This window comes from Betta splendens, chromosome 22 (assembly GCF_900634795.4).
Source record: "Betta splendens chromosome 22, fBetSpl5.4, whole genome shotgun sequence".
Lineage (NCBI taxonomy): Eukaryota > Metazoa > Chordata > Actinopteri > Anabantiformes > Osphronemidae > Betta > Betta splendens.
The window spans coordinates 13,060,558-13,074,603 of NC_040900.2; the positions used below are offsets into that span (position 1 = coordinate 13,060,558).

The following is a 14,046-nucleotide window of genomic DNA, read 5'->3' on the forward strand; positions in this document are numbered from 1 at the left end:
CAATTACGTTTCGTTGTTGTTGTTGTTGTTTTGCTGTTGTTGTTGTTGTTGTTATAGTAGTTGCTGCTGCTGTTGTTGTTGTTTTCCTACAGCGTTAGAGGGAATGTGATTCTGGCAAACACGACTGAACACTGAATTAGTGGAGCTCATGTTTATGTATGGCAGCGTCTCATCAACAGGAGGCTGCAACAAACCATTTACAAAACTCCAAATTTCCCCGTTCTTCCTAAAATGATGTTGGTGTTTACAGATGTTGGATTTTGCCTGAGAACGAATAAACTCATTTGAGTCATTTTTAAACAAGCTTCCGTTTGAGCCAAGAAATGTTTCTTCTGCACTCTGATGCTCAGTGTTGGCTTTTCCACGTCTGTGGCAGTTTCACGGAGCCGTACAACCATTTCCAGGCTTTATTTGCTGAGCTTTTCAGATGTCTGCTGCTCAGATTTCACACAGTGAGGGTGAAGGGAATTTAAATGCGCCAGCTTCTGTTGCTCTTTGTCACTCTCTCCCCCTCCTGTCTTACACTGTAAAGTTTTCCGCTCAGTCAGAGAACGTGAAATGTATTGGTGAACAGTCATCGGTGGCTGTCTCCAGCATCTTGATGTATTCATTCAGGCAAGCAGCCGCCATCGGTGCAGACCTACAGTATGTACATCAGAGTCAGAGCCATTAACTAGGATTTATTACAACTCCCTCTGTTTGGAGATAAACCAGGAGTAGAAAACCTTCCTCCGAAGTCACTGGCAACTTGCCCACAGTAATGCGCAGGCTCCCAAGCCGAATGGTGCCTCAGGTCTCTCAGTCATTAGCACAGGCAGCTCCACATGCTAAGAACAAGTGTTTGTTAAAATTAAGACTATGTCACAGACTAATAATAAACACACAGGAGACTAACAATAACCTGGTCATTTACCTTTATAAGGTTAATTGTCAACGTTTTGCCAACTTAACTATTAAAATATGCTTCCAATCTATTGGTTCCATATAAATTGTACCAAGCCATGTTATATGAACCATTCCTGCAGCTAATCAGCACCCAGAAAGATGTAGACCAATCAACAGGCGGCGGTTTTTGTACTAACTACAACGTGCAGATCCTTACATTGTGTTGTATTATTCATTTTACACAATGCCCAGCGTTATAATAAGCCGCGGAGAAGCAGGTCTGTGGGCTGGCGTCACATGCTCAGGGCGGCAGCAGCGTGGAAGGACACAGCTGTTGCAGGACACGTGCTGCCGCCGCTGCTGTCATCCTGAAAAGCCACTGAAGCTGAGGCTTTGGCCGCCCACCAACTGCACGGGCCCCACGGCAAGGAGCGAGGATCAGGCGTCCATGCAGCGGGGCAGCTGAGAGGCCACGGGCTCCGCGAGCGGCAGCACGCGGGCCTGGTGCCGCTCTGTCACTTTAATGGCCTTTGTGCGCGTCGGTCGGAGTGCTTTATAATGATGAAGGGGCGAGTGCATTAAGAGCACGGCTCCCACTGACAGGTTTGTTACGGCGGCGTAGCAGGTGTTCCCTGCAAGCGTTGCTGTGATCCCCACCTGAACAAACAACCTGCCGTTACCGGGCTCTCCAGCAAAGCATGGCATCCTGCTACCATTTAAAGCGGGATAACGTTTATTTTGAAATCTACAACAGGGGGCAGCATTCCTCGACAGGTGATCAGCGGACCGCTTTATTAGCGGGCCTACGATGTCAGGAAATCAGTTTGATTTGTGTCGGCCTATCGCCTGCTGCCGTCTATTACACGGAGCCTAACAAACCCAGCTTCATAGCAGGGTTTTATTGGGCCAGTAGTAAAGGTTTTATGCAGCATGATAACTGGAGCTGTCGCCTTCGCCTCAGTTCACGGGGCAATCAAAGGTTTTACTATGTATACACAGTAGCTGGTAATTTGTCATTTATCTTTATTGCTGCACATGAAATGAAAACAATCACGGAGCCCTGCAGACGCTTAGTTTAACACTTCTTCAGACTGAGGACGGGTTCTGATTCGTCTTACCTTCATCCTTTTAAGTCAGAACATCCCACCACGCTCCCACTCACGCGCCACCGCGCCGGCTTTTATTTTCCGTCTCAGGTTTACTTTATTCTACTTTGTACGGTTGGTGCACTTTAAGTGACATCCGCGATGCCTCCCTGTTGACTCCTGGCATCGTTTCTGCCCCGTTATCCAATCCACCACGGTCGTTATAACCTTTCCCTGCTCATCACCGCTGCCTTTTATTTTACTTTCATCAACCCCCCGGGCCTTTCATTTCTACCACCTGCTCTGTGTGGTACCTATTTTGCTCTCATGCATTGCTCTCGTTCTGGCTGAGCGTGCGACCAACGTAAACTGGAACTGGGGGGGTGGTGCTACTGGGGTCAACGGGTCGCCTAACTGGTCAGAGAGATCTGTGATCTGTGTGAATCTATTGATTGTATATATAATGTGTTTAATTTTTCTTACATACTTTATACATAGATATACTACAGGTTTACTATATGTTTTACCAGAGCTTGTGCAGCTTGAAAGCCAACTTTGCTCTGTGAGTCAAAGTGAGTGAAACCAGGCGCCGACGTGCAGTGAAGTTGTCCTAAAATGATCACATTTTGGGGTTATTAGCCTCTCAGGAGATCCAAAGTGCTGAAGCGCCTCGTTAGCCGCCGGCGCTGTCGGGGACTGAAGATTCACTTCAGAGGGGACAGAAAGTATCCTGCTCAAACCGCACCAACGTGTGACTTTAAAAAGGCCAGCCAGGTGCTTTTTCACTGGAAGTGCTTCTAAGTGATCTAGACCTGGGTTTGTGAGGCACAGCTAATGTCAGCCTCCCTCTGAGTCGGCGTGTTCAGGCCCCGGCGGCTGCGTCCCGTTCCTATTCCTCCGCGTGAAGGATGTTTGCTATTATGTGCTCTTGACATCGCTGGGAGTTAAACGGCTTCGTCAAACGGCGGCGGTGACAGACACTCGTAAACATTTAGACTTCTGGCACCTTGAAGGCGTCGTTAGCGGTTGCCTCTGCGCTTACAATAACGCCAGCAAATAAGCTCATTAGGTATTAATGCGGCGCGTAACTGCGGCGGCTGCAGGACCAGACGTCGACGGTGTCCTGAATAAACAGATGAATAAGGCGGACGTGGCAACAATACAGCAGATCTCAGCTGATGCAACTCATCCTCTATTAGCATCAACCAGCTCTGGCTGTGTGTGTGTGTGTGTGTGTGTGTGTGTGTGTGTGTGTGTGTGTGTGTGTGTGTGTGTGTGTGTGTGTGTGTGGGCTGAAACAACGCACTATTGATTTTCTGAAATGCCCACTACACTATGTTTTTATTATGATCTGCTTGTCACTGTTGTCTAAAGTAATGAATGCGTCTGATGATGTACTTATTACTGTGTTACTGTCCGCTAGCAGCACGAGTAGCAGCACAACCTGCTTTCATTCCACTGCATTACTGTACATATTATGATGTTATTGTTGTGATCTATTAGAATTTACAGTCTGCGCTGATCATTAATCTCTCACAGGTTCCGTGTTCTCGTTTCCACTGTGTCCCTGTGTCTCCAGCGTTTCTCTAGGAAATCCAGCTGACTTTCACATTCACACGTTCATTCTCGATTCAGGGCATCTGCAGAAAATAACGGCTTTTGGTAGCTCTCGTTTGGGGTTTGGCTCCGTTGTTAGAGAGCCCCCGGTGGGTCGCTGGGCTGAGCCCGCGCACAAAAACAAAGTGTGCAGTGCGGGAGGAGGGAGGTGCAACACACCTGAGCAGAAAATAGGCTCTTTGAGTGTTGGAGAATAATTCTGCTCTTGTGAATTTCCCACGCACCACTGTTACATTTTAATCATGCACTGGAGACACGGGAACCTTGAGTTTGTTGAAACTGACGCCTACAGAAACCTGCATCTGCAATGCTAATCACACTCCAGCAAAGGGCCCCACAGACCAGCCTCGTCTTCCCTGTCAAACTAAAAATCCGTCTCCAATAACAACCGAGCGCGCCACAAGCCGCTGCATCGCTAATGTGTTGCTACATCTGGAGCGATCTTCGCTGTCCTGTCTGGCTTCGGCCGAACCTGCGCCGAGAATAAGAGCAGCGGGTTGAAGGAGCGTCTGCTGTAACTGAGTGGGATTATTTCAGTCCCATGTTGACACAGGGTTCTATTTCTGCGGCTTTGTTTGCTTGTGTGTGTGTGTGTGTGTGTGTGTGTGTGTGTGTGTGTGTGTGTGTGTGTGTGTGTGTGTGTGTGTCCTTTGTGTTCCCTGTTTCGTGGATTGTAATTTAAACAATGAGCTGCCTCCTTTACATAACAGCTACGTTTAATGAATTAAAAAAGAGCATAAATGAATATTGAGAGTTGAAATAAGCAATTTTGGACCCATGTTTTAGCCGTTTCGCCTTCCTCCTCCCTCGTGTCCTGAACCACGCCCAGCTTTGTGACTATTTTGAGAATCCTCTCAAAGAGCTTTTATGATTGCAGCTAACAAGTGGTCTCAACCTGCAGCTGAACCGCTTTGCATCATTGCATTGAAGGGACTTCTCTTTTGTCTCCACTTGTTGCAGCCACTTTTCCCTTCATCCAATCTTGTTACGTAAAAGCCCCGCCAGCTGCACCTTCACATGCTGCCTTTCTCCGGAGCTGAGATCTGAGCTCCCACCGATGCCGCTCATTCATCTTCAGGAAAAATCTCGACGAGAGGTTATGTTTCACCACTCGGGACGAGACTTGATGCTTAAAAGTGCCATAAACGCGACTCCTGGGGTTTGATCACGTGCGTTCGCTGACAGCACGGAGGCTTTTGTGCTGTGAACACGATGAATGACTTACAGGAGCGGTGGACAGGTGGAGGGCGATAAGTTAAAAGAAGTTCACTGAAACTCATGAGGAAATTCATTATATGCTCAAATCCTCCTCCATTAATCTAAACACTGCAGTTCAGAGACTGTTGCTCTAATCCATAATCTCCTATTTATTCATCCACCTGTTGCTGAAACATTCGCTATTCACATCCATGGGAACTCATGGGTTGAGTATTGGGCTGTGGAGGTTACGATCTGAGTTAAGTCTAGTGATACATCATCAAGGTGTGAAATTGGAGCAAGTGTGAGCAGAGTTGGTGGAAAATGCTTCGTGCCCTCAAGCCAATACAAACACGTGAGCGTTTTCATGCACTTGATCAGAACCGTGAAACCTCCACAAGCATGACGAAAGCCCTGCGAGTTACTTCCAAGCGAACGGAGGAGGCGGAGGAGACAGGACGACCCCCCCCCCCCCCCCCCCCCCCCCCCCCCACACACACACACACACACACAGAGCAGGAAAACGGGGGAGACCCGCCTCACCCTCTCCCTCCATTATCTCCTCTCCCATCCCCCTCACACCCTTAACGAGGGATAGTTTTCTCCTCGCCTCTCATCTCTCTCCTCCCCTCCGTTCCTCACCGTCTCCAGGGACCAAACACACCCCTGACAGGTTGCCATGGAAACGCCTCACACACACACACACACACACACACACTCTCTTTCTCTCTCTCTCTCCTCCGTCTCTCCGCGTTGCAGCGGTAACGCCTGTATCCTCTCCCTCCTCCATTAGCATCCCTCGCGCTCGGAGACAACGGGGCCGGCGGCCGCTGGCGCTCTCAGATTCTCCGACTTTTGAAAAAACACACGTTCACACACATATTTCATTTGGCGCCGCTCAGCAGGCTCCTGTTCCGGAGCGCCTCTTTATGTATGCACACAGGACTTACAATCGCGTATGAGGCCAATTTCCGCCCAAAGTTTGTGGCGATAAGACCGACCAGATTGAATTTGCACACAATTACCGCTGCCGTGCTCCGCTCAATTAATAGGAGCGGAAGTCAGACATGAGACAGTAGCCGAGTCCCTTGGCTGGAGCTAAACTCATTTATAATTCAGCCCTGTTTCGCCTACTTAAGGTCAGGATGAAAGTGTGTAAAGTGAGGGGCTTTCCTTCGAAACCCCCGGTCCACTCTTTGTTGGGAGGGCTTACAGAAAATAAGATAAAGTAAAAAAAACAACAACACCTGACTGTGTTTATGTGCTGCGGGGCCACTTTGACTCACAGCAGAGCGCCAGCCGGCAACTTCATACGGTGCATGTGTCATCCCCCGCTGTGCAGCTAAGGGAGGGTTTCATCCACCTTGTGAAGTCTGTCGGTGTCATCCTGTCACACAGCGAGCAGATGCAGTCTCTGCTGCTGCTGCTGCTGCAACACTCTTCAAGTGAAAATAAATCCACAGGCGTCACCACACCCCAGCCTCACACACACACACACACACACACACACACACACACACACACACACACACACACACACACACACACACACACACACACACACACACACACACACACACACACACACACACACACACACCTCCAGCGAAATATTAATGACACTAATGTTGCTTCATTTCGTCTCATTTCTAATATTCCGTTCTCATTCCATGGTCCTGGAGGTTGGGACTGTCGTCATCCGCCCTGACTCAAACACAGCATGCACACCTCCATCCTTCCTGAACCGGGGACGGGCTCTCATTCGTTGCCACCAACCTCAGCACTTCTTTCGTTGTTAGTTAGCGAACGACTTCCCCAACAGCCTCGCACCTCGCGCCCGCACGGGGACGACGCCTCTAGTCTGCTGATGAAACCCAGTGTCAATATCTGCGTCTTCTGAGTTAGCGGCCAGTTGAGTCGTGCAGGGAGAGATTTTTTTCACTCATCTTGGCAACAGATTGAAACAACAGGAAGTCCAAATACATAGGGGGGTATGTATAGCAAAGTGGAAGGCAGTCAGATCTAGTCAGGTTTGATGAAGTGTGATGAGTCTTACCTTTCACCTGCTCCTCCACATGCCAAAATCCACCTTCACGATTTACATCACTGAGTGGGAGTCCGCGGCACACACTCTGTGACTAACACACACTCACACACTTGCACAGACTGTTAATGCAATCCTCTCCCTGAGCTCCCCCATTCACTGTCTGCCATTAAAAAAAAAATCCCTCATAAGAATCTGCGCTTTCTTCTCTTTCTTCTACGCGCTTTTCTCCCTGGTAATCAGGCGGCTCATCCTTCCTGACAGCAGCTCCAGGTGTAACGAAGCATCGGCAACCACGCTAGATGGTGGAGGGTAGAGCGAGGAAGGCAGACAGAGCGGAGAGAGAGAGAGAGAGAGAGAGAGAGAGAGAGAGAGAGAGAGGGAGGGAGGCATCAAGCCAGCAGCTGTAGCTACAGACAGACTGGACTCTTTTTTCCTTCAGAGTAAAAGCCTGAAGTAAAATTGACATAATAACAGAAACAATGACTTCCTAATAATAACATGACTAATCATTACAAAAGCTGTCTAAAATTACAGCTGGGGGACTTTATTGTATAGGAAATAATGATGCATTTCTGCAAGTAATCATTTATTGCAAAAAAATATTCTGCAGGTCCAGTTTTTCCTTGGTTTTAAACAACAGCCAAATGAAATGTACAGTTGTCTGTTGTATTTTATTCCACTTCTACTATTTTATTATTATTATAATTTCATTCATTTCTTTGCTCTTATTGTCATTCATGTTTAATGATTACATTTCTATTTGACCATGTATTGTGGCCAATGACGACGTCAGGGCTGTTCCTATCAGATGCTGGACTGGTTCAAATCCAGTTGTGATGGTGTCACTGCACTGATATCATTCGTTTTATAGACAACTGTGACGCAAAGCAAGACAAGCATCAGTGGAAGGAGATCAAATGTCACATTAGCATCAACTCACAGGCTTCTCGTCGACTACCAGTATTGATCAACTCTTCGATCAATGTTTTAGAACAAACGAGTCATTATATCAGAGGTGCGCTGCACTGACTCAAGATCAGCTTATGTGGGTTTTAGGGAAAGGTCAATATCTGGTATCGGTTAAACCCTCAGCCAATCTTTACGTCTGGAGGATCTGGGTGTCAGGCTTTCATCTAAAGAGCAGCATCTCTGTCAGCTTAACTTCATAACAAGATGACTATGATTTCTTATTTCACACAATAATATACAACGAGGATTTATTTTGAAAGATTTGCCGGAAGATCCGCCCCATAATTCTTCTGGCTTGCCACTGGGATGATGGGGCTCCAGTCTTCCAAGTTAATCAGTCTGTTATTACCAGCTCACAGCAGCTCCTAGCAAGGGGCAAAAAGAGAGGAGCGCCCCCGGAATCCATTTTGTTTCTTCCTCCACATCCTTTGTTGTTGTTTCTTCTTCTCTTCTTCGCTCTGTGCGACTTTTGCTCCGTGTGACTTGAGATCAGCTTTTATCCATTCGTCTTCTCTTATCTTTATTACTCACACAAAAAAAAACTTCCGTTCGTTTCTTCCCTCACTTTTTATCTCTGGCACACTTTCCCCTGTAACTACGTCTCTGGGGAGCCTCCACTGAATGAAGACATGCGACACGTGTGACAGGGTTTTCTTATTCTTGCGAGAACCAGCTGTGCTCAAAAAAAAACAGCAAAGTATTTAATGATCACATGAAGCTAAGTTTATTTTTATTATTTTGGAGACGAAACTTGGAGACCGTGTTCATAATAAGCCTTAAAATAGAATCTTTGGATCTCGATCTGTATGAAATGCTGTGATTTTAGCCTGTGTCTCTTTATGGCTACACTGCACTGAATGGCCAGATGGTGGAAACCTGCCCGTGGGTTGTAGATGAGTGCATGAGCCTGGTTTATGGATTGAATGCTCATATGATGAACTACTGGGTACGTCCATGAAGGTCTGGAGAAGGTCTGTGTGGGCCAAGAAGGCGACAGGGTCAACAGATCACACAGAGCTCCACCTTTAAATATGCATTACATTCATCATCACTCAACATCACAGCACAGAACATACAACTACCACGGAAGTAAAGTCAAGCTCAAAGTCAAATATTAATAAACTGCATTTAATTGCCTTTGATTAGACTTTGCCATGCCACATCACGTTCACTTACACTGGAGCATCCGCTGTGAACCACATGGATGCTACAGGTGCGGAAGGCGATGATAGTGATAGAAATGAGGGTTAGAGGAGGTTTTACTGCAGAAGCTGACAGGTGTTGGTCCTCACCCAGCAGCCAGGTTCTGCAGCACAGAGGACAGAGGAGCAGGCCAGTGAAAGGGCACTAGTGATGACACTCGTAGTATTTCACTGTTTGTAGGTTCTGGTCCAAACTGTACAATAGCATTACTGGGCTGCTCCCCACGCTATCAGTCTGTACGCTAAATGCTTGAATTCAGTTCTATGCTTTAATTCAGCCAACTGTGGTTCTGTAGGTAAAGTACTGACCACTGCAACTTGGGAACATGGAGACGGAGTGAACTGCCTAAAAGAACAGCATTAAAGAGGAGAGTCAGTGGACAAACACCATTCTAGTCTGTCAGATGCTATTTATGGATCATTATCTGGGTCCTGTTTACCAATAAATCCAGTTAAAGGTCCTGCTATCCATCCTTTAGGCGTCCTGGTGCTCTATACGTCTCTAGGGTGCAGGTCGACACACACATTTTGGTTTGTTCTTGTTTTCTGTTGCTGACCGTGGCCACGCCCACTCTGATGTCACACTTCCTGTTTTTTTCTGCTGCAGCTGGATTCTGGGTCATAATCACATGACATTTGCCAATTTGTTGCTGTATTAATCAATATAATTAATTAAATGTTTTCTTCATTCGCACTCCAGTTCTGGCCATTTCCTGAGTTGTGCTTCTTCTCGTATCGTACTTTTATCTGTCACATTGCATGCTGTTCGCCTTGTTCTACTTCTAGCAGGAGTTTTTATATTGTGTCGTTCTGATAGTTCCGTGTCTGTTTCCTGCATTTGCAATGCTTTTGATGGCACCTCTCTGTGAGACAGAGTTTGGCGTACGTTACCACGACGACAAGAAGGATGCTGAGACCTGACCTCCCCTACGTCATGGGCACTTCAGCAAAGAGGCGTGGGTCTCCTGTTTGAGGGAATGAAGCTTAGGTACTAAAACGACCAGGGAGACGATTCGCATTCAGCATGAAGATTTACAGACACCTTATTGAGATATTCAGGTCCAATATGCTTTTAGCCTTAAAAGCTTAATAGGGGACCTTTAAAGCAAAGTGGGGTCACCAAGAAAGCACTGGATAAACACTAATGAATGAATATTATCAGCATAATGGAGGTCGTATTTCACCCTTTCAGGGTGGAAATGAGGACAACGTGTCGCCAGTGAAAGGTCTCTAAAAGTACAGAAATAGAAAGTGTGTGTGTGTGTGTGTGTGGTGCTGGGGGGAGGATGGCAGGAATATTGATTCCCCTGTCTTCATTAGCATGTACCTGTGGGGCTAACGTCTCTGTGGGGCTTCTGGCAAGACAACCTAACACTCCATTTCTTTCCCTGTGGTGAGAGACTGGCTTACCACTCCCTGCCTGCACCGCATGACACGCTGGACTGAGAGGGACCAAAATAGCAGCAGTCAGGACAGAACCAGAGACCAAAGAGGAACACACACAGCGTGGCAGACAGGCTGATGAAGAAACCCAAAATGTCTATAGCCGCTTACGCCATTCACTGCTCCATTATTCACTTTCATTATTAATGACGTTAACATCAAATATTTCATGTCTCGGTTTGATCCATTGTCCTCCTCAGCTTTTGTAAATCAACGTTAATTGCATTCACTTGTGTCAAATTTTCAGGCTCTGTAAAAGCATTGCATTTAATAGACTGGGCTTTACTGAAGCAGCTTTTAGTTTTTTTTTAATAAACAGGAACAAAACAATCCCAATAAATGGAAGGAATTAATCCCCCATTAGGGCTTTTCAACACAATCCTTTGATTTGACAGGCAAAGCTTGAACAAGGCCCCAAAGTTTAAATAACAGAAGATTTACTCTGAAAAGCTCTGACACTTGTTCTGCTGAGAAACAACTCTGCAACTCATCACGTCAGTTTAAACAGGAAAGAACTGCTCAGTTTTTCTAATCAGTGTTCTAGTAGCTGGTACAAACGCAATCATAATAATAACATAATAATCACATTATTTCCAAAAATGTTAACCAAACTGGACTCTGGGATTAAAGACCTAATAGAGTAGTAGTTTGTAAAACTTCACTTGCAACATTATGACAATGAAGACAAATAGTCCAAAAAGGTTCATTTTGGAATGGTTGATATCAACACTTTATTGATTTTATGTTAAAACAAGATCCAGATGATTTTTTTTCTGTCTGAAGTTGTTATTATTCATTGTACTATAAAAAAAATCATATTAATAGCAAAGCAATATTCAAAATTACCATTACAACATTCATTCAAACCGTCAGCGACTAAATTTAAATATGCTGCTTTTGCCAAAAAAAAGCTCTACAGTGTTGAATTCATGTGTTGCTGGTGAACCACCTGTTATTTTAAAGGTATAAGTTATTTATAGCTGCAGAAATATTACTAATATTACATGATTTATTTTTCTGCTGCGGTAGTTTGAGTTGAGTTCCATCACGGCAGACTTTTCTCCAAATGAACTGGATATTTTCTTGGCTGAGGGCAAATAGTGACAGAGAGGGAACGGATACGAATATTAGCAACTATTTTGACATTTTGGATGGATAAACACAAACCATTATTCCACTGTATTAATATCCTCTGTGATTAAAACATAGGGTATGTGACATTTCCAATTTCTTTTTTTTTTTAATCTGTCTAAAAGGTCACAAGAGGAGACTGTAAACGTAATTTGCGACTGGCAGGCTTTTCATAAATGAGGTGCACACGCAGCCAGAAGTAGATGACAGTAATTATGCCTTATGAAGCAAAAGTCATTTTTGCAATGATCTAATTTGTTCTGAATCTTAATACCAATCTGTTTGCTTCAACCTCCCTCCCCAGCATTATAGAAAAATGAGCATGAGCAAGACAAACAAACCCGGCAAGTTATTTTTGTATGCACCCGACCCTTTTTAACGGTTCTTGTTAAAAATGGGAGAGTGATAGCAATATAATTAAATAATTAAATAATGAACAAGTTCCAGTTTCAGTAATGACTGGGTCTAATAAAGATGAGAGGCAAAGCGAGTCCCTCCTCTCAGCATGACTCCCCACAGACTTGTGGCAGTGGATCCTCGGGGTCACAAGCATCTGGCTAACATCACGCTTGATGAACCACACACAAACACACACACACACACACACACACACACACACACACACACACACACACACACACACACACACACACACACACACACACACACACACACACACACACAAACACACACACCACACACACACACACACACCAGTCGCTCCACCTCAAAGGCCTCCTTGACTTCATCAGATCAGGTGTTCTGAGTCTGATCCAGCCCACGTGACACTGGACCGGTCTCTACATGGTAATAACAGGGTTCAGATGCTTTGTGTGACTTCTTCTCCTGCTGCAGCTGTGCACGTTGAGCGCGTTACGTAAAGCCTCCACCTTCCGCAGGATCGTCTGCCCTCCGCGGAGCTGCGTTGTCCCCGGCTGATGGCGGCGCCGGCCTCCTGGTCGTCCCGTGTCCCGTGGACCACGGCGGCTTCGCCTGAGATGTCAGCTTGTGTGACAGCTTGCCCTTAAACGAGCAGCAGCGCCTCGAGCTGATTCGCTCCGCCGCGGTGGTTGCTGGTGTCCACAAGCTGAGTCAGGTTGTGTATCTCCACAGTGAAATCTGTTTAAAGGTCATGCTCCGAGTTAAATACACAACGCAGGGATGTTGGCTATGGTGTGGCTCATTTGATAGGATTTGAAAGTAAAAAGTCAAATGTTATTTGACATTTAGTAATGGCCCAATAATGTAAACTAACCGCTAAATGTCACTATGAAGACCTTGTTTAAGAAATAGTTTGACATTTTAGGAAATTCACTTATTCATAGCCCTATGAAATAATACTGCACCACTGTTGAGTTAGTAATCTAATAGTCTGATAATAGCACTACGGTTAACATGTGATTAGCTTAGCTTGGCTTATCTTAGCTTAGCTTAGCCTAGCCTAGCAGAAAGACCAACAGGGCTTTATTCTTTTCTGAGCAGATTAAAGCTATTATGCAAACATCACACACAGAACAGTGGGCTCAGGATTTCTCCCCCTTGTGATGTCATAAAGGGCCAATGACTTAATTGGCTCTGGCCAATCATAGACCACAGTCCATAGACAGACACTGTGCCTCTCTACACTATGTTTCAACCCTCCCACTGTGAGTCCTGTCCACATGATGCACAGATCAGAGGCGCGGAGGCACCAGCTCTTGCTCCAATTTACTTGTTTCAAAGTCAGACAAGAGCAGTAGAATATCTGGGTGACATTCTGGCGACCTCAGTGACCTGATCAAATATGAGATCAAATGTGAAATCAAGTCATGTGGCTGCATTGACCCGTCTCAGGTTTTGCCTGGTTTATATTTTAATTTAAAGACTTTATTATTAAGTTTACTTTGCTTGTGCTCGCCTGTAACTTGTGTCAGACACTAATTAGCATGTGTGATTAAAATGGTCTGAGGCTTTAAGAACCCATCTAAAACAACACACTACTGTACATTCACACTTACAGTTACAGTAAACTCAAACAGAATTAAATGCAGGATGAGTTATATCCACTTATACGTATGTATAGTTATTACCTTAAATTAGTCTCTGACTGACAGAAGGACAAAGTTGGCTTTTTACTAGATTAAGAGTAAAATCTGTTTAGTGAAGCAGGCACTGGTCAAGTGCACAGTGACCTCCAACACGTTCGAACATCTCCCATTCGCTTCACAGTGTAGGAGGCGAGTTGGTCGGGAGAGACCATCAAAACCCAGTGACCCTGTGTAATAGCAGGCGGCCCAGTGTAATGAAATCATTTCCCTACCAAAACCTGGTAAATGAGAAAACAGAGCGAATGATCAGGAGATGAGGATTCAGATCACAGACCTATAAATGAGCCATTAATGAGGTGTCAGGGCAACAGCTGAATTCTCCATCACGTCAGAGCCAATCAATCAAAAGCGTTTGGATGTTGAGTTTGTACAGAGGAACAATG

The 14,046-nt window shown here is 45.5% G+C and overlaps 1 protein-coding gene across 5 annotated transcripts in view; it reads right to left on the reverse strand.

Annotated features, from left to right (window-relative positions):
- lingo2b (leucine rich repeat and Ig domain containing 2b) overlaps positions 1–7,154 on the reverse strand; it is a 22,595-nt gene extending 15,441 nt beyond the window's left edge. Inside the window, exons 1-2 of one of the 5 annotated variants that reach the window (XM_029138716.3) lie at positions 6,841–7,154; positions 6,561–6,645 (exon numbers count right to left, since the gene is read on the reverse strand). The gene's annotated coding sequence lies outside the window, so the exon portion shown is untranslated. Of the gene's footprint in view, positions 5,222–6,070; positions 6,530–6,560; positions 6,649–6,840 lie in introns of those variants that run through there. The other 4 variants (XM_055505929.1, XM_029138715.3, XM_055505930.1 and 1 more) reach the window with 4 other exon arrangements.
- Positions 7,155–14,046: the final 6,892 nt, after the last annotated feature.